Consider the following 25,170-nt stretch of genomic DNA (forward strand, 5'->3'; position numbering starts at 1 on the left):
AATTAAGGCAATAAAAGTGGAGTTGAATTACTTAAGGATTCTTCTTGAACCAAAATTTTTTTTTACCGCATTGACCGTGTCTTTTCCCACAATATGCCAAAATGATTGGAAGAAAAACATAGGGAAGCCATCAGGTCCCAGAGCCTTATCCCCTTGAAAGGAAAAGACAACTTTTTTAGTTTCCCCAATAGAGGGAATAGCAGAAAGGGCCTTATTCTAATTAGGATTAATAATCTTGGGGATGATGTCAACCAGATCTTGTTGTTGGGTATAATAAATATCCTTGCTACCGATGAGGAGCTGAGAAAAGAAACTAACAACTTCATCCCTAATATCATTCTCATTAAGAAGAATTTTTTTCTTATCAATTAATCTAGAAATTTTGTTCACCACTCTATGTTTCAAAGAGGTCATGTGAAAAAACTTAGTGTTTCTATCCCCAGCCTCCAGCCAAATAGCCCTTGATCTCTGCCTCCAATAGATTTCCTCCCTAGACATGATGTTGTGAATTTTGACTAAAACATCATCTTCCTTAGCTTTGGGATACTTTTTATAGCCATCCTTTTGTATAGAGTTTTTGATTTGTTCTAATTCCTCCTTTAGCTTTTTATTAGAGTTAAAAATATCACCAAAGACCTTCTTGTTCCATATATTAATGTTATCTTTGATGTTTCTTAGTTTTTTAGCAACTTTATACATGGCGGTTCCATGCACATCAATACTCCACCAGTTGGCAATGGATTTTTCAAGAGAGGGGTGAGAAATTCACATTTTCTCAAACCAGAAAGGGAAACTCTATTTACTCTTAATGGAATCAGTAACAAAGGCAATGGGATAATGATCCAAACCAATTCTATTGACAACTGACAGGGAGCATCTATTAGAAAGAATCCAATCATTAGTAACAAGGGATCTATAAAGTCTTACCTAAATAAGGTCTTCACCATCCCTATGATTAGACCAAGTGTAAGAAGCTCCAGTAAGATCCATATCAATAAGAGCATTGACATTGATGAAGTCCATCAAATCAGATTTGATGTCTAGTTGGGCTTGAGTTCCTCTGGATTTATCAGTACCTTGTAGATGCGTATTGAAATCTCCCATCAACACCTAGCTTTTCGTAGGGAAAGATCTTCTTTTCTACTGGATTTTATCCCAAAAATTGCTCCTAGCAGATTTGGAATTAGGGGCATAGATATTTGTGACCACCCATTCCTTTCCTTCATATATGCTTTTAACTTTCATGGATATAATGTTACCATCTTCATCAATCATTTCTCCTACAATAGTTTTCTTGTTCCAAAATATAGCCACCCCACCAGATGCCTCGTTCGAACTGCTACCACAGACCCCTCCATTTTTAAAGAAGTTTAAATTATCCACTTTCTCCTTACTCATTTTGGTTTCCTAAACCAGGATAATATTTGGCTTATGGTCTCGAATGAAATTCTGTAATATATCCTGTTTATTGAGACCATTTAGGCCTCTGATATTCCATGATATTACCTTCATTTGGAAACTTGGGGGAAAGATTCCTATATAGTTCACTGCCTTCCATCAGCTATATTTTGCTTGCTCTCTTGATCCCTATGCCATTTCATGGTTTTACGTCCCTACGGAGATTTGGAGGCACCACTATCAGCCTTGGACCTGGTCCTAGTTTTCACCCCATTAGGGCATCCTGCCTTCTTGTTTTTCTTTTTTCCATTCTTTGTTATTTCTCCCTCATTCTCCTCTCTAGGCTCATCTTGCATGTTACTCCATAGTTCTCCCCTTTATGGGATGATGTGGGCGTATCAACTCCAATATTCCAGAATAACACATTTAGATTAACCTTAGGTGATCCAAACTTGTTCTTCCTTCCAAGTTTAATTTCATGTCCTTTAAATTTATTTAGGCACTCTTCATCTCTTTTTGTTTCTGAAACTTGAGGGGCCTCATGATGAGATTCAGTCACAATCTCAATCTCACCTTCTTCAAGAATCTCTTCACTGATAACATTCTCTTACTCCTGAGCCTATAGAGCCTGAAAAGTATTGACTGTTTTGATCTCAAACTCACTGATTTCATTCTTTTTATCTTCCTTCAATGGGGGAGTCTTAAGAGGGTCATTTCTATCTCCTTTTGATAGGTCTAGTATGTTACCAGGAATTTCAACTCTTCCTTCCATTTTAGTTCCTTCTTTATTGTTATTCTTTTCTTTCCAAACCTGTTTATGAGGATTGCTAACCATCATAAGTTTTTTAGGGTTACTAGGGCAAGCCTTAGCCTAGTGACCAGCTTTTTTACAAGAAAAGAATACAAAGGGGAGGAACTCAAACTCTATTGTCTTTTCCCATAATCCAAGTTTGGAACTTATATCAATAGAACTAGGAAGATCCATCTTCTGCTAAATATTAACACAAATGTGTGCATAAACCAACCTTTTTCAAGCTACAGTCATTAGATCTATCGCAACAAGCTCTCCAAAGGAGTTTGCAATTCCTAAGAAAACATCCTCAACCCAAAATTCAATCAGCAAGCCAGGCACCCTTACCCAGACCAGAGAAGATTCAAAGAAAGAGTCATTGAGTTTTATATTCGGAGACCATTTTCTCATAGATAGGGAAGATTTACCAGACATCCAAGGACCACCGCTTAATGCTGCTTCCATATCTTCCCCAAAAGAGAAGGAAAAAACAAAAAAACCTCTAGACAGGGCAGAAACATCAACCTGACCTTTCATCCTCCATTTTCTCTTAACAAAAGACCTAAAATCCTCAATATTGGGTCATGGTCCAACAAACTTCCCCACCAGAGAGAAAGCCATTAAAGAAATGCTATGATCAATAACCAAATCTAGAACCGCAATAGCAAGTTTACCCATTTTTCTATCAGAGATGTCTTTCACAAAGGGAAATGACAATTTTCCAATTGGTTTTCCAGTCGGTTTATTTGCAAACAGACTACTCCGGGGTTTGAGGGCTTTCACCTCCATGATCTTTTGTGATTAATGTTATTGTAGGAACTATTGTAGAGTTTTAACTCTCCCTTCTTTACCATTGCATCCTCTATATTTAGACCATTCTCAATCATTTTAGCAAAAGAAAGAGGACATTGCAGTTTGAGATGATAATTCATTTCAATGGTAAGGTTGTCAATGAATATTTCCATTTTTTCTTGATTTGGTACATCTCTTAGATATCTGTTAAATGGTCATCTCCATCGCTGTAGAAAAACCATGAAAGGTTCACCATTCCTTCCTTTTATATTACATAAGTCTAGCATTGTTATCTCATTTCTTATGTTGTAGGAGTATTGCGAGATAAATCTATTTACAAGTTCTCCAAAAGATTTAATTCCAGATGGTAATCTTGAGAACCATTTCATTGATTGTCCACTTAAGCTTCTAAGAAATAGACACATTAGGTAAGTTTTGTTGAGTTCAAACTCCATACTCATGGTGTAAAATTCCCTAATGTGATCTTAAGGATCATATTTCCCATCATATTTATCATATTTAGGGATTTCACAATGTTATGGGAATGGTATCGTGTTTAAATTTTTGTCAAAAGGATATGGACAAATATCCTCCAATGAATATTTCTTGGAACTTGTTCCATTTTGCATATCTTGAATTTGTTGTTGCAAGGTTTGCATTTGTTGATAGAGAGTTAACAAAGGATTATCAATATGGGTTCTCTTTGCATCTTCATAAGTTCTTTTGTCACTACGCTCTCTCCTTGTTTCATCTTGGTTCCTTGCATCATCATGGTCTTTTCTTGTTCTATCCCCTCTTATTTTCTCATGATTTACTCAATTTACATCATCATTATTGGGATCATCAGTGTTTTGATGATTACTTGTTCCCATATCTTGTTTCAAACTTTCCATGTTAAAATCTTGTGGCAATTTAGCTTCTGAATTTGCCAACATTAGGATGTACTTTTTCTTTTGTTTTTCCAATAGTTTGTCAAATCTAGAATCTTATTCAACATCTCGAATGGTGGCATTGGCTGCTTCTTCATCAACATCTATGTATCCAAATTGATGAAACATTGGATTTTATTCTTCCATTTGTTTTTGTCTTCTCAACTACTCATGTTGAGCTCTAGTCCAAACTGGCATGTGATTGATTTGAAAACTTCCAAAGTTTTGGATTGTCTAAAATGCAACTCAATAGGTGATTATTGGTTTAGGAAGATAAGCTTTATTGATTTTACCATTATTATTGGTGCATTGAGATAAGGCATCATTTTTTTGAAAAGAACGTGGTTGCAAAATTTCTCCATCAAACTCTGTTCCATAACCACGTAAATAGTGACAAAAATAGTGTAGGAACATTCTATGTTTCAACACAATCTTGTGATTGATGTATAAGAATTTCCTCTTCTTCAAGATAGCCTTCCAACTTGGTTTCCTTTTCTTTAGGCGATATCTAAAACTCATATAAGCATCTAATGATTTACAAGTTGTTTGATTCCAATGTGAGTGCAATCTTGATTTTTATAAAACCTAGGTCCAAAGAGGAACAATATACCCAAGATAATGAACAAAGGTTGATATGATCAAGTTTCATGATAAAGAATTTGATATATCCTGATAAGAAATTGATAATGATGTTGATTTGCACTTGAGATGGTTGAATCACTAATTTGTTGGATCTTTATGCTTATAAAAACCTTTGTAAAATAACCTATTTGATTGATAACTTAATTGTTTGACTAGATTGAAGACATGTGATAGTTGGAAACAAACCTCCTCAAAAAAGGGTATCTGAAAATGATGTTGAAATTTTGGTCTGATATGTGAAAATGCTCACTATTGCAGATGTGTGAAAACAAATGCACTAACCTATGGATCAAAAGCACTAGCCTACACAACAAATGCACTGCTCTATTGAATAAAAGCACTACTCTGCGTAGTAAAAGTGCTACCCTAAGGTGCAAAAGCATTGTTTTAGTTGTAAAAGTGTTATTCTGTTGAGAAAATGCATGATCCTAAAGGTCAAAAGCAATGTTGCTCAAAAGTGTTTTTCTACACAACAAATGTGATGTTCTGCATTACAAAAACATGGTTCTGACTATGTTAAAAGAAATTTTTAGTTTTCTAGCAAGTTGTAGAATTTTTGACTTATTTCAGAATGATGATTTTTCAATATTTTGACCATTTTGAGAATTTTTTGCAGACACAAAGACACAATGTTTGGAAAGAAAAGTGCACAAGGAAGAACAAATCCTATGGTAGGCCAAGACATTAATTGTTGAATCTCACATGGGGTTTTCCCCAAGGCTACGCTATTCAATGCGGATATTTAGGTGCTTGACCCCACTGGCTCCACCCTCGACACTCACTTCTTTGGGGTAGCCAAGCACCAATTTGCATGAAAAATCCCCATGGCAAACTTCATATCTATACTAAGAACCGTATGTGTGTGAGCTGCTTCAGAGGTCCGACCTCCTGCGCCAATAATTAGAAGGATTTTGGCAACTAATACAAATGGTTTTTAGTAAGGGCTTTAGGTCATGTGGCCATACATGCAACACTTTACACTGTATAAATACAGAAGGTTCCCAACCTATAGAGGTTATGCTCCATAGGATTTATGGGGAAATATAGTGTCGGTATGAACTAATCAACACATTTTTTCCATGACTTTTGTCATAGATACCATTTATTTGTTGATGACTTTTGTCATAGATACCATTTATTTAGAATGGATCGAAAGGACTCAGTATTAGTCTATTTCCACTTGGGTCATTCCCCTCTCACTAGCCCCCTCAAGGCAGCTTGGGAAGGCATGCCCTCTAATGGTAAAACAAGAAATTAAAGTAGGTCTAGCTTTTTGATCATCGTATTAGGGTGAGAGCATACTCACCTGTTACTTTCAACTAGCACAGTAGACAAATGGTTCTTTTACCCTTTAGATTACCTATGTGCAACTACCTTACTGAAAACAAATGATTCAAGTTGCATGCTTTATCCCTTAGTTAAGCTAGGTGAAACATGTATGATTTTTTTACTTCCCAAAACACTCCTAGTTAAACTATGTGAGAAAATGCATTAAAAATTTGCTCAAAATGAAATCTACAAGCACACAAGTCAATAATTTTGAAAAATTGGTCTTGGACAGTCGAACCTGCAAGGATTTGATAGAAAACCAGTTATAAAATTTCAATTTTTTTTGCAACAAAGTGAAGTGGAAACGCTAAAATAGAAAAAGTGCTAACTTGAAAGACAAAAGCGCTACCCTGTGCAATGAAAGTGCTAAACTGCTAAGTAAAAGTATGATTTCTTAAGCAAAAGTGCTAACCTGGGAAGCAAAAGCGCTAACATGCAAGACAAAAGTGATAGCCTATGTCATAAAAATGCTAACTTGCAGAACAAAAATGCTAAACTAAGGGTCAAAAGTGCTACCTTATTTCACACAAGCATGAAACCTGTTTAAAAAAGTGTTAATCCATTGTGTTAGTGATAATTAGACATGATATCAAAAAATGAAGTGTGAGGCCTCAACCCCATGGTGGGCACTGAAAATGTATCCACTTAAGTTTCACCTCAGAGATTAAACCTACAAACTCATTAGTCTATCATGCAAATATAACTCAAGTTTCAACCAATGAAACAACATGAAATGAAAAAGAAAATAAAATATTATACCCTCATGATTTATGTCTCATTGTGTCCTAACCCCATTGTTCCCGGTCGCAGATGATTTTTTTCTTAGACAAGCACTGGTAGCTTCCAAGATGGCAAGTGTGGCATGGATTGGTAATTTATATGATATGCAAAGATAAACTATGATAATGATTTATGGTAAATTGCTCAAAAACAACTCTAAGAATGCTGAGCAAATGAATTCATGGATGCAAAGATAAAGACTCTTGATTGACTATAAGATTAGATATTAGTTTCAAAAATAGCTTAGGAGACCTCTATTTATATGCTTTTTAGTGCATAAGCTTAGGTGGCAAAGATAAACGGTCATGATTAGATCTTGCCATTTGGATGGCTATGAGAAAGATGTTAAGATGTGAGAGAGAAAGGTGGAAGATGTTCCTCCCACACCTACAGGATGGAGGAAAAGGTGGAAGGAGAAGCCAAGTGTTATTCATCTCACCTTGACTGAGAAGAATACTTGAGATAATATAGGATAGCTGGAGAAGATTTAGGGATAAGAGGACAAGTGGCCTCAACTCCCTCCAAAGATGAAGGAAGGTTGGATAAAATTATAGGGAAGTTGAGGAATGTGTGTACGTACACATTATTTGAAGAATGAATTTGGAAGTTGGAGATAATGATGCATATTAATATTAAAAATATTAATATCTTAGCCACATGATTGATGAGTTGGCAAAGAAGAAGTGATGTAGAGATGAGGGTGAGTTGGAAAAGCAAGATTAGTTTCTTAGTTAAGTAAGAAATAGAGTTGTACATCTTTATCAATATCAGAATCAGAATATGTTGTAGCAGCAACTAACTGTACATAGGTACTATGGCTTAAACAAATGTTGAAAGACATAAAGGTAAAATGCAAGGAACCTATCACTATATATTGTGATAACACTGTAGCAATTGATATATCTAAGAATCTGGTATTACATTCTAAAACAAAACATGTTTCTATCAAATTGGATTTTCTAAGGGAAAAAGTTGAAGAAAGGAGTTAAAACTGGTTTATGTGAATACTAAAGAATAGCTTGCAGGTATTTTCACAAAACCTTTGCCTAAGGAGACTTTTGAATATCTCAGAGATCAACTTGGAGTAATACCACCACTAGTAGAAACTTAGCCAGTTGATGATTGTCATCAATTGGTAGAATTGAAAGACAAATCTTTTACTCCGGTCTTTGATGAGGAAGCTACTTCTCAGGGGGAGTAGTTGGTATATTGAATTGATTGGTATTTTGTATATGAACTTGGTCATATTATAACTTTGGCATTTGATGTCAAAGGGGGAGAGATATCTATGAAAAAACACATTATCTTTTGGAGAAATTGGTATGAAAATCTTTAGATGAACACATGTTGGAAAAACACATTATCTTTTGGAGAAATTGGGATGAAAATCTTTAGATAAACACATGTTGTTCCCAAGGGGAGAGATTGTTGTTTAAAGGAGATTGTTGGTTTTTGGTTTTTGGCATTTCTGTTTTGGCACTTTGATGGTTTTTCCATCTTGTGTTGCCATCAATGCCAAAGGGGGAGATTGTTGGTATTTTGGTATGGTTTTGTCATTGATGTCAACACCTACTAAAACACTAGTACTCTAGAGATCCGGCAACATTCACCGGCAAGCAAGTAACTATTGCACAGTTACTAGTATATGGTTCACCGGCAGGATATAATGATCACCGACACTTGGAATGATATGGAAGACACCTGGTAATGTCGAAGACATCATGTGGACACTTTGTTTTGAAGAATTAATCATTGGTATATTCATACTTGCATATTTGCTTTTACTGACAAATAGGTCCAGGGTTATCTAAGGTTTCACCGGCAGGTTTATCTTTTCCAGATCAACATGGCATGCTATGAAGGTGATTTATTATTGTTGTAAATGCATTAAGATGACATGTTTAATTGGTTATTGCATCAGATATTATATTGATTGTAAAATGTTTTTATTGTAATATCTTGTAGATCCGACCTACTAAAATTGGTCCTAGGTTATGGTATAAATGTAAGATCTTCTTTGTAAGATCAAATGAGGAATGTGAAAAAGAATTGTGTGAAGGTATATGCGAGATTAAGCAAAGGCATACATGAAGACATCATTTGAAGGTGAAGCTAAGTTTTTGTGAAAGCATATCAGCATTACACCGGTACTAAATCCAGCATATGAAGATGCTATTTTGTGCAGTACATTCTTATTGGATTTAACCATCTAACTATAGTTAGTGTGACTCCAATTTTGTGATTGAGCAATGAGCTCTAGGTTGTTGGCCTTTCTACATGTGTAGAGTCCATTTATGTACACTTACTATCTACTGTAGTATCATCTGATTGTGGGTAAGGTTTCCCACCGTGGTTTTTCCATTTACAGGGTTTCCACGTACAAATACTGGTGTTATGTGTTGTGGATGACTTTCTATTTATGTTTCATGCATTAATCTTTACTGATATAGCAATTTACTATTAACACTGTCTACCAACATAGTTAACTGGTTTACCGGTATTAAGCATTAAGTTGGTTAAGTGGTTTTTGGTTTGAATTTATTAGACAACTGATTCACCCCTCCCCCCCCTCAGTTGTCTTCGCGACCTAACAGTAGATAAGACATCTGGACCCCATTCATAGTCATTTGAATCTGTCTTTGAATCATGATCTAGGACTACTCCACTATACCATACAGGAATGTTGTCTGGTGCAAAACATTCCCTAATTTTTGCCATCTCTATTTTTATTGCTTCTGGAATATCTTGTTCAGATTTTGCATTTGTTTGTATTTCCAGAACTTGTTGACAAGATTTTTCTTTACCCTTGATGGTAATCTCCTTGTCTTGGTTTTCATGTTCTTCGTGCTCCTTTTGTTTATTTGTTACTATTTCTGCCACTTGATGTAGCTTTTCTTGCCAATTTTCTTCTTTAGAAACTGATTTCTTTTTCCACTTTTGTTGTGGATGATTATGTTTCTTTTGATTGGATTTTAGATATCCAAGCCCGGATTTATCCTCTTTGGATTGTGAGTGTAGACAAATAGGTTCTGGAATACCTTGATGTTGGTTACCAATTGGTCCTTTTCCTTCATATCCCATTTTTTGCATGATTTAATAACATTTGCCATATTATTTTATGGGAATATTGACTTCTACTGCTATTGCTATAGTTTTATCTTCATCCTTGTACAGCCAACCTAGAATGTCTTTGTCTTCATTTTCTTCTTCAAGAGTTCCAACACTAACAAATGTCCCTTTAAACATATGTTTTGATCTTTCTAATGTCTTTGATTTAATATCTGTAGGCTTTCCATATGACAAAGGGGAAAGTGGAAAATTATGCAAAGAATATTTTCCCATTCCTTCATCATTTAATTTGAGCTTTTCCTCAAAAGTTTCCCATAACTTTGCTTGTATTTCTTTGGTAGGATATACTAATTTTCTGTCATGTGGAACTCTTGTATCTTGTGTTGGCTTCAAATTATTTCAATATTGACTAGAATATGCAATTATAGTGATCTCTTGTCCTTCATGAGGAAATTTCACACATTGATGATATGTAGAAGGAGCTTCTTGCATCTTGTGAAACCATGGTCATCCTAGAAGAATGTTGTAAGAGAGGTTCAAATCTAAAAATTGACACAATGTATCCCTTTCCACAAGTCCTATTTTTATTGGTAGCACAACAGTTCCTTTAGAAGAACATTCTGCTTCATCATAAGCCTTGATGGTTATTTTCTTTTTTGGGTCCACTGCATTTTCTGAGTATCCCAAAGCTTTTATCAAACTTAATGCACAAATGTTTAAGCCGGCTCCTCCATCTATGAGTACATGTTTGACATGAGTTTTATTAATGGAGACTTCAACATTCAAGGGAGCATTGTGAGGATGTTGTAAGGATGCATCATCATTTTAAGAAAATGATAAGCAATGAGGAGCTATAAGGTGTCCTACCATGTTTTGGAACTGATCTATATCCAAATCTTTTGAAACTGTTGTTTCTACTAAAGCTTTCTCCAAAATTTCCTTATGCATAGGTGAAACCTTGAGAAGTTCCAGAATTGATATTTGAGCGGGTATTATTTGTAATTTCTCTACTAAATTATATTGTTGTGAAATAGATGTTGGGTCTTTTGCTATAGCTGGAAAGGTAACCTTTGCTTTGCTTCTAGTAATAACATTGATTGGCTCTGAAGATGGATTATCTTTAACAATGATCACATTTACCACATCATCATATGTATAAGTGTAATTTACTTTGGCTTTCCCTTTATCATCTTTTAATTGTGATGGTTCACCTTGTCATAATTTGGAAGTGGAGTTTTGAAAGCTAGGTGTGATTCATTTGTCTTATGGCTATCCACTGTAATGGTTCCATTATCGATTAGATCTTGGATAAGGTGTTTCAATCTTTGACAATCATTTGTTAGGTGTCCTTTATTCTGATGGTAATTGCAAAAATGATTGTCATTCCACCAATATGGCTTGACTGGTGGTTCATAACTTCTTGCTTGTGGTAAAACAATCAATTTGTTGGCAAACAGAGGTTTTAGAGTTGATTCCAAAGGTTCTCCAATGTTTGTGAATTTCCTCCAAGGATTGGAGAAAAAAGACTTGGCTTTATTATTTTTTGGATTATTATTGCTTGGGATTTGACTTGATAGATTTAAAATTGGTTGTTGTTGTTTTGTAGTACTATTATCGTCATTTCCTTCATTGCTGACATTCCTATTCTTTGACCAGAACTTGGGTTTGTCATTGTTATTGTTGGAATTGTTGTTGTATGAATTATTGTAAAGTTTTAGTTCTCATTTCTTTACCATTGTGTTCTCTATTTTCAGACCATTCTCAATCATTTTGGAAAAAGAGGGAGGACATTGCATTCTTAGTTGATAACTAGTTTCACTGATAAGATTATCAATGAATATGTCCATTTTTTCTTGATCAGGTACATCTCAGGGATACCTATTAAACATGCATTTCCATCGTTGTAAGAAGATCATAAAAGATTCACCATTATTTTGTTTAACATTGCAGAGATCCAGCATCGTTATCTCATTCCTTATATTGTAGGAGTATTGTGAAATAAACTTATTCACAAGTTCTTCAAAATATTTGATTCCCGATGGTAATCTTGAAAACCACTCCATTGATTGTCCATTTAAACTCCTAGGAAAAAGACACATAAGGTAAGTTTCACCATGAGCAAATTCCATGCTCATAGTACAAAACTCCCTAATGTGATTCTGAGGATCACATTTTTCATTGTATTTGCCATATTTAGGAATCTTGCAATGTTATGGAAATGGTATATTCAAATTCTTATCGAAAGGATATGGGCATATATCTTCTAATGAATACTTCTTGGAGCTTGTTCCATTTTTCTTGTCTTGTATCTATTGTTGTAGAGTTTGCATTTGTTGAGTAAGGTTTGACAATGGATTACCCACATAGTTTCTTCTTGTTTCTTCATGAGTTCTTTTATCACTTCGCTCTTTTCTTGTGTCATCCCTTTCTTTTCTTGTTTCTTCATGACTTTATTTGTTCATATCTTCGTTATTTGGATCATTCATGTTTTGGGTGTTACTTGCCTCTACATCTTGTTTCAATCTTTCTATGTTAAAGTCTTGTGGTAGTTTAGCTCTAGATTTTGCCAACATCAAGAGATATTTCTCTTTTTGTTTTGCCAACAATTTTTCCATTAGCCTATCAAATTTGAAATCTTGCTCGAGGTCTCTAATGGTGATATTGACTACTTCTTCATCAACAATGGTAAACCCAAAATTTTGGAATATAGGATTATCTTCTTCCTCCATTTGTTGTTGTTTTCTAAGTTGTTCGTATTGGGCTCTAGTCCAAACTGGCATGTGATTATTTTAAAGTTGTTAAAATTTCCAAAGGACAAAGTCAATAGGTGATTATTGGTTTAGGAAGATATGCTTTGTTGATTTTACCGCTATTGTTTGTTCATTGTGATAAAGCATCTCTTTGTTGAAAAGCACATCTTTGCAAAATTTCACTGTCAAACTTTGTACTGCAGCCACGTAAGTAGTGACAAAAATGGTGTAGGAATGTCCTATGTTTTAATAAGATCTTACAATTGATATACAAGAATCTTATTCTTTTCTGAGTGGCTTTATAACTGGGTTTTCTTTTCTTAAGGTGATACTTAAAAGTCATATAAGCATTTGACAATTTACAAGTTTGTTTGATTCCAATGATGGTGCAATTCTGATTTTGATATAACCTAGGTTCAAAATAGGAAAGATATATCCAAAATTATGAACCTAGTATAGATTGATCAAGCTTCGTGATAGAGGATGTGATTATCCTGATGAGAGACTTGATAATGATGTTGATTTTTTTTGCACTTAAGATGTTTGAATATATAGCTTGTTGAATGTTGATGTTTATAGAACTTTTTGGGAATAACCTATTGGATTAGTGACCTAGTTGTTGAGCTAGTTTGAAAATACTTGATGGTTTAGAGACAAACCTACTTCAAGAAGTAGTTTGATACTGACATTTTGATACTTTAGTTTTGATCTGGTGTTTCAAGTGTTGGAAAGCTTTTGTATTACCCTATTGATAAAAAATTTTCAACAATTTGTTGGATTTTTACTCACGTGTAGATGATAATTTTCTTCAATTTTTTGACCATTTGGAACATGTAATAGACATAGAAGACACAATGTTTAATAAACAAAATGCACAAGAGAGTACAAATCTTATGGCAGACTGAGATAATAGTTGTTGAATCTCACATGGGGTTTCCCCCGATTCTACTCTATTCAAAGAGGATATTTAGATGCTTGACCCCACTGGCTCCACCCTCAGCACTCACTTCTTTGGGGCAGCCAAGCACCAGTTTCCATGAAAACTCCCCATGGCAAACTTTATATCTCTACTAGGAACCATATGTGTGTGAGCCTCTTTAGAGGTCCGACCTCCTACACCAAGAACTAGAAGGATTTTGGCAACTAGTACAAGTGGTTTTTAGTAAAGGCTTCTAGTCATGTGGCCATACATGTGGCACTTTTAGCTCTATAAATACAGAAGGTTCCCAGCCTATAGAGGTTACACTCCATAGGGTTTATGGGAAAACATAGTGTCGGTATGAACTTATCAGCACATGTTGTTTGGGACTTTCGTCACAAACATAATTTATTTATAGTGGATTGGAAGGACTTGGTATTAGCCCATTTTCACTTTAGGTCATTCCCCTCTCATTGGCCCCCTCAAGGTAGCTCAGGAAGGAAGACCCTCTAAAGGATTTAATTGCTTTGAAAGTAAAAAAAGAGTGGGTTTGGCTTTTTGGTTACCCAATTAAGGGGAGAGCATATACCTATCACTTTCAAGACACAGAATATAAGTGTTCTTTTTAACCTTTTCAAAGCAATTGTTGGCTAAGTCCTATTTGGAGATGTTGCTCCAACAAGCATGGTATTTATTTTAGCCTTTTTAGAAGTTTATGTGCAACTATTTTAGAGAAATTACTAAAAATGCAAGTTGCATGTTGTCAATTTATCCTCTTAGTTAGACTAAATGAATAAGACATGATATATTACTTCCCAAAATAAGGCCTTCAATTAACTAGATGAGGAAATGCATAAAATTTGCCTTAAACACCATCCTGCACATGCATGTTAGTTGTTTGAAAAATCTAATTTCTTGGACATTCGGGCCTGCAAGAAAATTTTGTTAGTTGGAAACAAAAGCGCTATTCTAACATATGCGCTATCTTTCTCCTCAAAAGCGCTAACTTGTAGAGAAAAAGCGTTAACCTAGACTACAAAAGTGTTGCTCTACAGATACAAAAGCATGATTTCTCTAATAAATGCACTAATCTAGAGGATAAAAGCACTAACCTAGAAGACAAAAGTGCTAACTGACGATGCTAATGTGTAGATTTTCAGACAAAAGCACTAACTTGCATGGCATATGTGCTAACCTATGATGCAAATGTGCTAACCTATGAGCAAAAGCATTGTCAGAATTCAAATATGCATGAATCTGCATTACAAATGCATTAATTTTACTTTTTGCAAGATTTTTAAAGGTATATGCGAGGTCCATGAGCCCCATGGTGGGCGCCAAAATGTGTCAACTTGAATTTCATCCTCAGAATGCTACCTGCAACAAGTTAGTTTCACAAAATACAAATAGAAATGCTACAGGAAATCCAAACTCAACCAATGAAACTACATGAAATACATATGAAATAAAAATATTAATATTACCTTCATGGTTTATGTCTTATTGTGTCCTAACTCCATTGTTCCTGGTTGTAGATGGTGTTCTCTCAGATAATGCACTGATAGCTTCCAAGATGGCATATGAAGAATGGACTGATAACTGATAGTTAACAAAATGCTATGATATGAAATACTACATGATTATGCTATATGATAATTTCTATTTTCTTCAAGATTAAAACTCACTAATGCATAAGTTTCACAAATGATTTGCTTGAAAATGCACTTGAAGTCTAACTCTCTCTCAACTGAAGCTCTTGATTTTATAGACTTTGAGAGGATGAGATGATGTGGCTTAAAACAACAGTCATGATCAGATCTGTAGATTTGGATGGTTGTAAGCAAAGCTGAAGGTTGAGAGAAAGGGGGAAGGAGAAGACAATTGTCACTCATCTCAACTTGACTGGGTTGCTTGACTAAGGGAATCTAGGGATGGTTGGAGAAGATTTAGGTAAGATAGGACAAGTGGACTCAAGTCCTTCCTAAGATGTAGGGGTTGTTGGAGAGAATATAGGAAATGGTTATGAAATATGTGTACATACACAATATTTCATTAAATTTAGAAGTTGAAGATAAATGATGAATTAATATTTAGTAAATATTAATTTCCTTAGCCACAAGTTTGATGATTGGCAATGGGAAGATGAAGTGGAGATGGAGGGTGAGTTGGAAAATAGATTAAATAATTTAAGAAATCATTTAATATTTGAGACTATAGGATAGGAGAATAACCATTAAATATTAGATATTTAATTGTTTGAAGGAGATAATTAAATATTAGATATTTAATTAACTTGGTTAAAAGGATAATTAAATATTAGATATTTAATTAATTAGAAGAATATGATAGATGAATTAATTAATAAATTATTTCAATTAATAGAAAGATACGAAATGAATTAAATAAATTCATCTTTTCAAATTAAGTATTTAATAGAAGAATAATTTTTAAATAAATATAAAATATTTATTTAATTGCTCATAGCCATTTTTATGTGTATACAGTATTTTCTCTTCTCTTTCTCTATTTTAATGTTTGTACATCACTTTCTATTGATTGTGCATTTCCAAAAACGTTTTCTTTCAGTTCTCTAGGGGCTTCTAATAGTGCTTTGGCATAAGTTTCAATTATGTTTACATCTGCCTCATATCCCATTTATGTTACCCATACAGTTCTAGGAAGAACTGCCTCCATCCAGATCTCATCCTTCTTCATTACAAAACATATTTCCTTCTCATATTTATCTACAATACTTTGTGGTAATCTCTCTCTTGTTTTCAATTTTGCTTTGAATTTTTTGAAATACTCAGTTATATTGTTATCCTTATTTTTTCCCCATACCGATGAAGATACCTAACAGTTGTTTGCCCACCAGTATATCAAAACCAAAGTCTTTCTTACCAATACTGGGAACCTCTTTTGTAAGATACAACATCAGACATACCAAAAGATTGCCAAAATGAAAGTACCTTTCTTGTCTCCTTTGATCTTTTTCATATTATCTATTAACTCATCCTTTAACCACTCACATACATCTATCTTTGCATCACTGTTGACCATATCATATGCACTTCTAATACAAAGATTGGAAATAGAGTTGAGTTGGTTTGCATGGGTGGCCTTATAACCTAAAATCATACTTATGAATCTAATATTCACATCTTTTACATCATTCACTCTCAGGGATCTGCTATCATAGGTTGCTCATGTTAATGTCATCATAGTGTTATTAGGAACCTTTTTAGTTTTATCTAGCCTACTACCGATGGAGGGTAAGCCAGTCACTACCCTAATTGCTTCCTTAGTGATTTTACAAATAGAGTCTAGCCAAAGAATTCACCATGAACTCTGCTAAGCACAATCCTTACTACCTCCTTAGGAAATTCCGGGATGTCAAGGATTTCCACAAAACCTAAATTTTCAATAACCTTATGTTTCGGTTTCACATTTCCACTTTCATCACTAATAACATTTTTACACATTTTCAATATTTATTCTGAACTTAATTCCTCAATATGGCAATGAATATAGATTCTAGGATCTTTAGCATATGCAACACCTTTTGAAATTTTTGAAAAACCTCCTAGGGAATCATCATGTTTCGCTATCTCGGAGATAATCTTAAAAATGGGTCTAGGGCATTTAACTACTTCCACAACAGTAGGGTTTGCAATAAATTCCAGAGCAAAGGAGGAAGCCATTGATAAATACCTTAATCTACCTAAGAAATCCATCATCTCACTATCAACCGAGGCTAAACTTGCATGATTTTCAACTTGTTGCAATACCCCCAAGGCTTGCTTTTTGGTTGGATGAAGAGTCCCCTTCCGGTGGAGTAATACTCTGTTCTACCGGTGAAGGAATAGTCTCATCAAGATTCTGATCTATCTTTCTAATCCAATTTCTTAAAAATTCTTTCTTTACCTCATCAACCTTCTCTTTGTCCTTCAAATTGGATCCTTTATTATTTGTCAGTGAAGTCTTGCTTCTACAAAATTTTGCAATATGTCCAATCTTGTTACAAGCATAACAAGTCACATTGTTTTTTCTGAATAGCCTTTCCATATCCTATGCTAGTTTGTGTTCTGCATTAATTAGATTTGTGCCTAAATCTTCCACAAACATAACATCTTACATTCATTCTACAGTTTTCTAAATTTTGACCAATTTTGTTGCATTTGGAACATTGACCGGTGGGTGCATTAATGTTCTGATTGTTTCTAGATCTACACTGATTTTCTCTATGACCATACTTGTTACAGTCAAATCATTTCACATTAAATTTGTAGGCATTGGGTTGTCTTACCGGTTTACTATGATCATGATTGTTTGTAGTACCAGAACTTTCACCAACTTCAAATCCAAGTCCATTAGTGTCTCCATTAGGTTTCTGACTTTTTAGCATACCATCAAGTTCTTCTAAACTTTTATTGAATTTATCTTTATGTTGATTTGCAGTAGCCAACTCATTTTCCAAAATTTCCTTCTACCACATAAGTTTAGTTTTATCATGTTCCATGTGAATCAGATTTGTCCTCAACATATCATTTTCATGACTGAGTCTTAGATTTTCATTTCCAACATCATTGAGTCTTGTAGTCAAGTCATCTTCATTCTTCTTTCTGTCTTCAATGTCTTTGCAAAATCTCATAGTCATATCTTGCATTTCATTTCTCAAGGTCATGTTTTCTTGCCTCATCTTGCTTACAAGCTCATTAAGAGTTTCCTTTTCATCATCATTACCCTGCATCTTCTCATGAAGTTCTTTTCTCTTATTTCTAGCAATAGTAAGATTCTCCTGAAGTCTTTGAATGAATTCCTGTGTAGTCCTTAGATCATCTTAAAGCTTGACATTCTTCAAATTTTTTGCATCATAGTCCACAAGAGCTCCTTCTAATTTCTTTCTTAAATTCTCCATCTGTATCAGTGTTAGAATCTTCCTCAACCTATTAGAATTTTGAAAATAGAGGACGACGCTCTGATACCAATTGTTAGGATTGATGATAGTCCAAAGATACTGAGAGGGGGGGTGAATTAATATCTAATTGACTTACATAATATTTAACCTTATTAATTATTTTGCATTCCAAAATAGTGTACCGGTAAACAAGAATTAATACAATAAATAGAAACAATAAAGACAACATAGAAAGCACACCATAACACAAGATGGTTAATGAGGAAACCCAGTGTGAGAAAAACCTCAGTGGGATTTGTGACCCACAATATTCAATCATAGGCCAATGAATGGATATTACTTACAAGAGGGGCCTGCACATGCAGGAAGGCCAACTGCCTAGAGCTCACTGCTCAATTACAAAAGGAAGTTTCACTAACTTACAAAATGGATTATGAGAATCCAAAATAATGTACTGCTATAATTCAACATCTTCTATATGAGGTTCAGTACCAGTTTAAGCTCATATTATAACCATAAACCCTTATACAAAATCTGCCTTAATATTTGCTTATCACTTCTAGATCCATGCTGCCTTATCTTTTTTGTCATCTGTCATTATAAAATTATTTATAAGACCTCATACATATATGAGTCTATTAAAATATACCATTTCGGCTTACAAAAGATATTACAATTAAATACAAAAGGTTGTTCCTGTCGGCTGGGATGCCAGTGAACATTTGTTGCTGTTGGTGAAGTGCATGTCGGTGCCGGTGCCTGTGCCTGTCGGTGGTTGTGCCTGTCGGTTTCCACAATGCTGCAAGGTTGCCATTAATGACAACACCTTCAATCACCTTCAATTCTCAATGTAGTGTACAATGCCAACAATCTCCCCCTTTGGCATTGATGGCAACACTTAGATGATCTCCTCTGATAATCATTTTTCTTTGTCCTACTACTCCCCCTTTGACATCAATGACAAAGGTTATCAAAATTGTCAAATGAGTCTAGTTTTCAGCTTGAACTTTGTAACCAGTTGGTTACAATCTGGCATAAGTCTGCTAAGACCAAATTCAAGCTCTGAATAAACCTGTTACTGTCCTTAATAGCTGCCTCAGTTCTCAGAATCGTATCGGTGAGATGATGCATTTGTTCTTTCAGTTTCTTTTGACCTTGAGTTAGTGCCTCATAGATTTCTTTCCACAGAGAGATAAGATTATCTAACTTAGGACTGATTTTGCACTTTAGCTATTTGGCTTTTGCCTTTATCTTTTCCTTCTCTTTCTCTTTCTTCTCCAATTTTTCTTTTAATCCAGTAATTTCTTGTTCAATAACTTATATAGGTTAAGATGAACCAATGATATTATCAACTATGTCATTAATCTCCTTTTGAACTTTGTTGATTTCTTTGCCAATATCTACTGTCAACGGATTTGTCTTGCAAGTATCTCTGTACACTTCCCTAAACTCTGTAATTGTTGTGCTCAGTGCCGGTAAATGAGTATCAATATGTTCCATGCACTTCTTTATTATTTCCTCAAAGAATTTCTCTTTTTCTTTTTCCATTTTCTCCTTGAATGTTTCTTCATTTATTTGATCAACAGTCAGTATATAACCAGTAATATATTTAGACAATGTGTCTAACCGACTCAAAGAATCCTTTATATCTACATTGTATTTGGGTGCAATCAACTTAAGAATAGGAATTTTGTCATCAATTTCCTTATAGGCCAATGCATTATAGTCTGTTATTTTCTTTATTGAATCTGAAAGTACTTCAGTCACATTAGTGGGTCTAATTTTATGAGTGAAGTACTGGATGTCTTCCCAACTACCTTTATAATCTCAGTGCTTCTGGTGGGAGTAACCAATTTGGCTAAATCAACCTCTGGTGGGTTAGTCTATGTCTGCATTTCCACTAGCAAAGGTTTTGGTTTCTCTGTGGTTATCGGTTTCACTATCTCAATGTGTCCCTGTGACTTTGTCAGTTTCTCTGCTTGTTTCACTATGATATATACTACCAGTATCTCCATTGGTTTTTCTTTATTCTCAGCTGGTAGTATATTAGTTGCTGCCTTTGCAGGTTTTTTTGTGCTAGCATTGGTATTATCAGTAACCATTTCACTAACCAAGGGTTCCTCTGAATGCTTAGTTTTCTCTGTTTGTACCCCAATTTTAATGTGTTTTGCCTTGTTCCAACCTCAATATTATCTGTCAGTTTCTCAGTAGCAACATCTCTCTTTTCCTCTTTGCTTTCCTTATCAACGACAATGTTAACCTCTTGAGTGTCTATGTTCATAGTGTACAAAATTTCAGACTCAGGGTTTATAACCTCATGTGGTGTATCCACATTTTCAATAGTCAGTGTACTATCAATTTGTACTAGTGGAGTAACCAAAAGTGGTGGTAGGTTATCAGTTACTTCAATGTTTGGTAGTCCACCTATAGAAGATGAAACTGCAAGAGTCTATCTATCCAAGCTGTCTCATGGCTACACTTCATCCAAATTCAACATTTAAAGGTCCCCTTTTGTCAATGCACGAGATCAAGCTAGACAGGAAGATTAAACATGAGTATCATGCCAATTAGTAGAAGTGAGAGAAATACCATGGACCATGAATGTCATCTGAATGGAAGTCCTCCTTAGGTGGACCTCCTAGATTGAGCAATGAAGACTATCTAGACACTAGATCCAATGTGTATTCTAATTATATAGGACATTTTGTATACAATGTTTTGATTTGATATATAATAAACCATATGTATAGGCCCCATTTTGCATATAGTAGTTAGGGTATTAGTGTATATGAGTCATCTGTTGGCATTATGAGAACCGGTATGAGGACATAATGACATTGTATGTTGTCATTGATGTCAATATGTTGCAAAGGTGTGAACTGGCATATGTGAGAACTGGTATAACACTGTGAATCGACATTTGTACCAAAGTGAAGCGGTGTGCTTGTTCAAAGGTGAAATAGCATATGGTTATGGGAATCGACACGTGGAAGCATTGTATGACTACCAGTTGGTAGTCTCAACTTTAGGGTTTTCGGTTCAAGTGCTTCAAGCCTGTGTGGCTCAACCGGTAACTTTGTGTGATGAGTTAGCATGATAACAAAGAACAAGATCATGTTTCCATGTAAGCCTTGTGTGCATGAAGGATCATTCGTGAAGAAGATCTTGCCTATCTACCTCGAGAATATGAGAAGACTATAAAATGGTGATAACGTGTGATGGGTTATCAGCTGCCATGAAAATGATGGAAAACAAATGATGGAGATTAATGCAGTATGCTCAATGGTTAGGATTGAACCATTTGAATTCCTTAACCTATTAGGTTTAAGGTTTATGCTACCGACCTAACTGTTTTCTATAAGGTTGATGTTGTGACTCTTTCTAGGGTTGTTGGAAAAAGTTGTGTGTGAGTATCCAAGAGAAGGGATACGTGATTCTTGCCAGACCAAAAGGAGAGAAGTGATACCTATAGAGAGTAAGTGCAGAAGGAAAAGAGGAGCTTAAGTGGATCTACATTGGCATTGAGTGTTGTTACCAAATCATTGTAATACCTATTGATCTCTAGCCAACTCAACAGTTGGAAAATCCCTTAACAGGGTAGCCTTAACCGGCTTGTTGTAAATCCTTTAACAAGGTAACTCTAAGCTATTGAGTTTGAAGTCCTTTAGCTATTGATTTCTTGAAATCCTCTAACAAGGTAAGCTTTCATAGGGTTTAATCCTTAATCGGGTATTGTAGCCATCCCTTAACCGAGTGATCTCTAACAGGATCAACTCCTAGTAGAACCTATTGTAATGTCTCTAATCGGACAAGGCTTCTAACAGAGCAGACTTCCAAAGAGTTCAAAAATAGCTTGTGGGTATTCATCCCCACTGTGGTTTTTCCTAGTTGGGTTTCCATGTGAAAAATATGTGTGTCATGTGTGATGCTTTTATCGTGTGATGCTTTTCTATTGTTTGTCAAGCATTTGACGACACTATGTTTTATGCCTGTCAATAAAACATGTTGAACTAGTTGTTTATTTATGATCTGATGATAGATCACCTGTTTATGCATAAGGGTGAAATGGTAGTGTAGTCTCAAGTTGAGTGAAAGGCTAAGTGAACAACTGGTTAATGCTTGTCTCAGACATTCTTAGATTTACCGGTTGCACTCTATTTCAAACCGGTATCTCTGTCTCCCAGTCTTTTGAAGCGTTTGTTGTCAAACCGGTTTAAGACTGTATTTTTGTTTGTACTGATTCACCCCCCCCTCCTCAGTATCAGTTTGGTACTATTTTCTCATCACTGAGTTGCCAATTGGTATCAGAGCATCCTCCAGGTCCTCTATGTTATAATCTTAATCGCTTGAGGTAAAGATCTAGTCAAATGATGAAGAGGGAAGGTTCAAAGTTTAATAGGGAAAATTTCAATATTTGGAAAGATGGGATGAAGATATTCATCAGAAGCATGGGTACTCAACACTGGAGCTATGTTGAGAATGTCTATGTTGCCCCTACCAGTACTCTCACCAATGACCAAAAGAGAGAGATACAAGAAAATGGGCAAGTCATGGAAGCCCTAATTAGTATTTTATCTGACATTGAGTTTATTGATGTTTAGGACAAGGTAAATTCCAAAGAGGTATGGGATGCTCCTGAAAATATCTATGGTGGTGATGAACATGTAAAATGGGCTAAGGAAGAAAGCCTGAGAGGGAAGTTTGAAGATGTGCAGATGGTTGAAGGTGAGACCATTTAACAGTATGGAATAAGAATCAAAATAGTTGTTGGAGATATCAAGAGTGCAGGTGGTAAAATAGAAGATTCCACTGTGGTAAGCAAAGTTCTGAGATCCCTATTGCTGGTCTATGCAATAAGGGTTGCTGCTATTCAAGAGCTGAGATCAATAGACAAGACTGTATCCTTGGACTCCATCATAGCAAAGTTGATAGCCTATGAGCTAAATAGTTTTGATGGCAATGTTCAAAAGATTGAATCGGCTTTTAAAGCCTCTGCTATACCATCCAGAAAAGGAAAAGAAGCTAGAACTAGTGGTGAACCAAGACAGAGCAGATAAATGGATGATGAGGAGATTTTGATGGCATTTGAGCTCTCCTTGCTAGGAAACTTCCTAAAGGAACCGACAAATACAAAGGTAAGCTTCCTTTGAAATGATTTTCTTGCAACCAGATAAGACATATTGCTATAAACTATCCTAATGGCAACAACAAGGACAAACCAGAAAGGTTCAAGAAATTCAAAGGAGGAAACTAGAGAAATTGTTTTATGGCAGTTGATGAAGGTGTCACAAACGAAGAGTCAGAGGATGAAGAAAATGAAGATATTGTGTTTATTGTTGTCAAAGAAGATGTGTCAGACAAGAAGGCTTTTGTCTCACAGTTTGATAATTCTAATGAGTGGATCATTGATAGTGGTTGCTCTCACCATATGACTGGTGATCGGAGCAAGTTTCTATCCTTGGAGGAGTATGATGGTGGTGTGGTTCGCTTCGGCAATGATGTACCATGCATGGTCAAAGGCAGAGGGTCCATCTCTTTGAATGGAAAGAGTAGTGCCGACAATGTGTACTGGGTTGATGGTCTCAGACACAACCTTCTGAGTGTTGCCCAGCTAAATGATAGTGGCCTTAGTCTGGAATTCAAGAATGGAGTTTGCAGAATCAAAGGAAAAGATGGTGAATTGGTGGCCACCGGCATGCATACCAAAGGTAACCTATTTCATTTGAATGCAAATATAAGTACATGTCTTATGGCTAAATTTGATGATAGTTGGATATGGCATAGGAGACTCTGCCATGTAAACTTTGATAACATTGTAAAGGCCAATAAGATAAAGGCAGTTAGAGGGTTGCTGGTGTTAAGCAAACTGGATAATACCTTGTGCAGAGAGTGTCAATTGGGGAAAATGTCTTCCTCAACCTTTAAAGGTAAATCTTTCACTGCTGACAACTTGCTTGATCTTGTGCATACTGATTTGTGTGGTCCTATGAAAACTAGAAGTGTGCAGGGTGATAGGTACTTCATGATTCTCACTGATGACTACTCAAGAATGATGCGGGTCACATTCTTGAAAGACAAGTCTGAAGCCTTTGTAAAGTTTAAATCTTTCAGAGCATTAGTGGAGAAGGAAAGTGGTAAAAGGATCAAGTGCTTGAGAACTGATCAAGGAGGGGAATTCACTTCCAGTGAATTCAACAAATACTGTGAAGAACATGGCATCAAGAGGCAATTGTCTGCCCCCCGAACTCCATAACAGAATGGCCTAGAAGAAAAGAATAACTGACTGTGGTTGAAGCAGCTAGAACCATGTTGATTCAAGGAAAGGTAGCTCACACCTTTTGGAGAGAAGTAGTGAGCACTGCAGTCTACACAATGAACTGAGTACACATCAAGAAAGGTAAGGATAAAACTCCTTCTGAGTATTGGATTGGTAAGTCACCTGTGGTTAGCTACTTTAGAATGTCTGGTAGAAAATATTACATCAAGAGAAGTGAACACCAGAGCAAATTTGATGCAAAATGTGATGAGGGAATATTCGTAGGATATTCCACCAAGAGCAAAGCTCTCAAGTGTTTTAACAACAGGACTCAGAGAATTGTGGAAAGCATCAATGGAAGAGTTGATGAAACCTCTAAGAAAACTGAGGAAACTAGTAATGAGCAAGCGGTAAGTGAACCGGTTGCAACCTTCTGGGAACTGGTTGTCAGTCAACTGAGTACTAGTAACAGTGTTCCTACACCGATAGATGTAGATGTTGATACTGATGGAGATGGGGATGAAGAAGAAAAGCAAGAGGAATCTATCAAAACCATTCCTCGATATGTCAAGCTGAATCATGATCCTAAGCAGATCAT

Source organism: Cryptomeria japonica, chromosome 6, assembly GCF_030272615.1.
Source record: "Cryptomeria japonica chromosome 6, Sugi_1.0, whole genome shotgun sequence".
Lineage (NCBI taxonomy): Eukaryota > Viridiplantae > Streptophyta > Pinopsida > Cupressales > Cupressaceae > Cryptomeria > Cryptomeria japonica.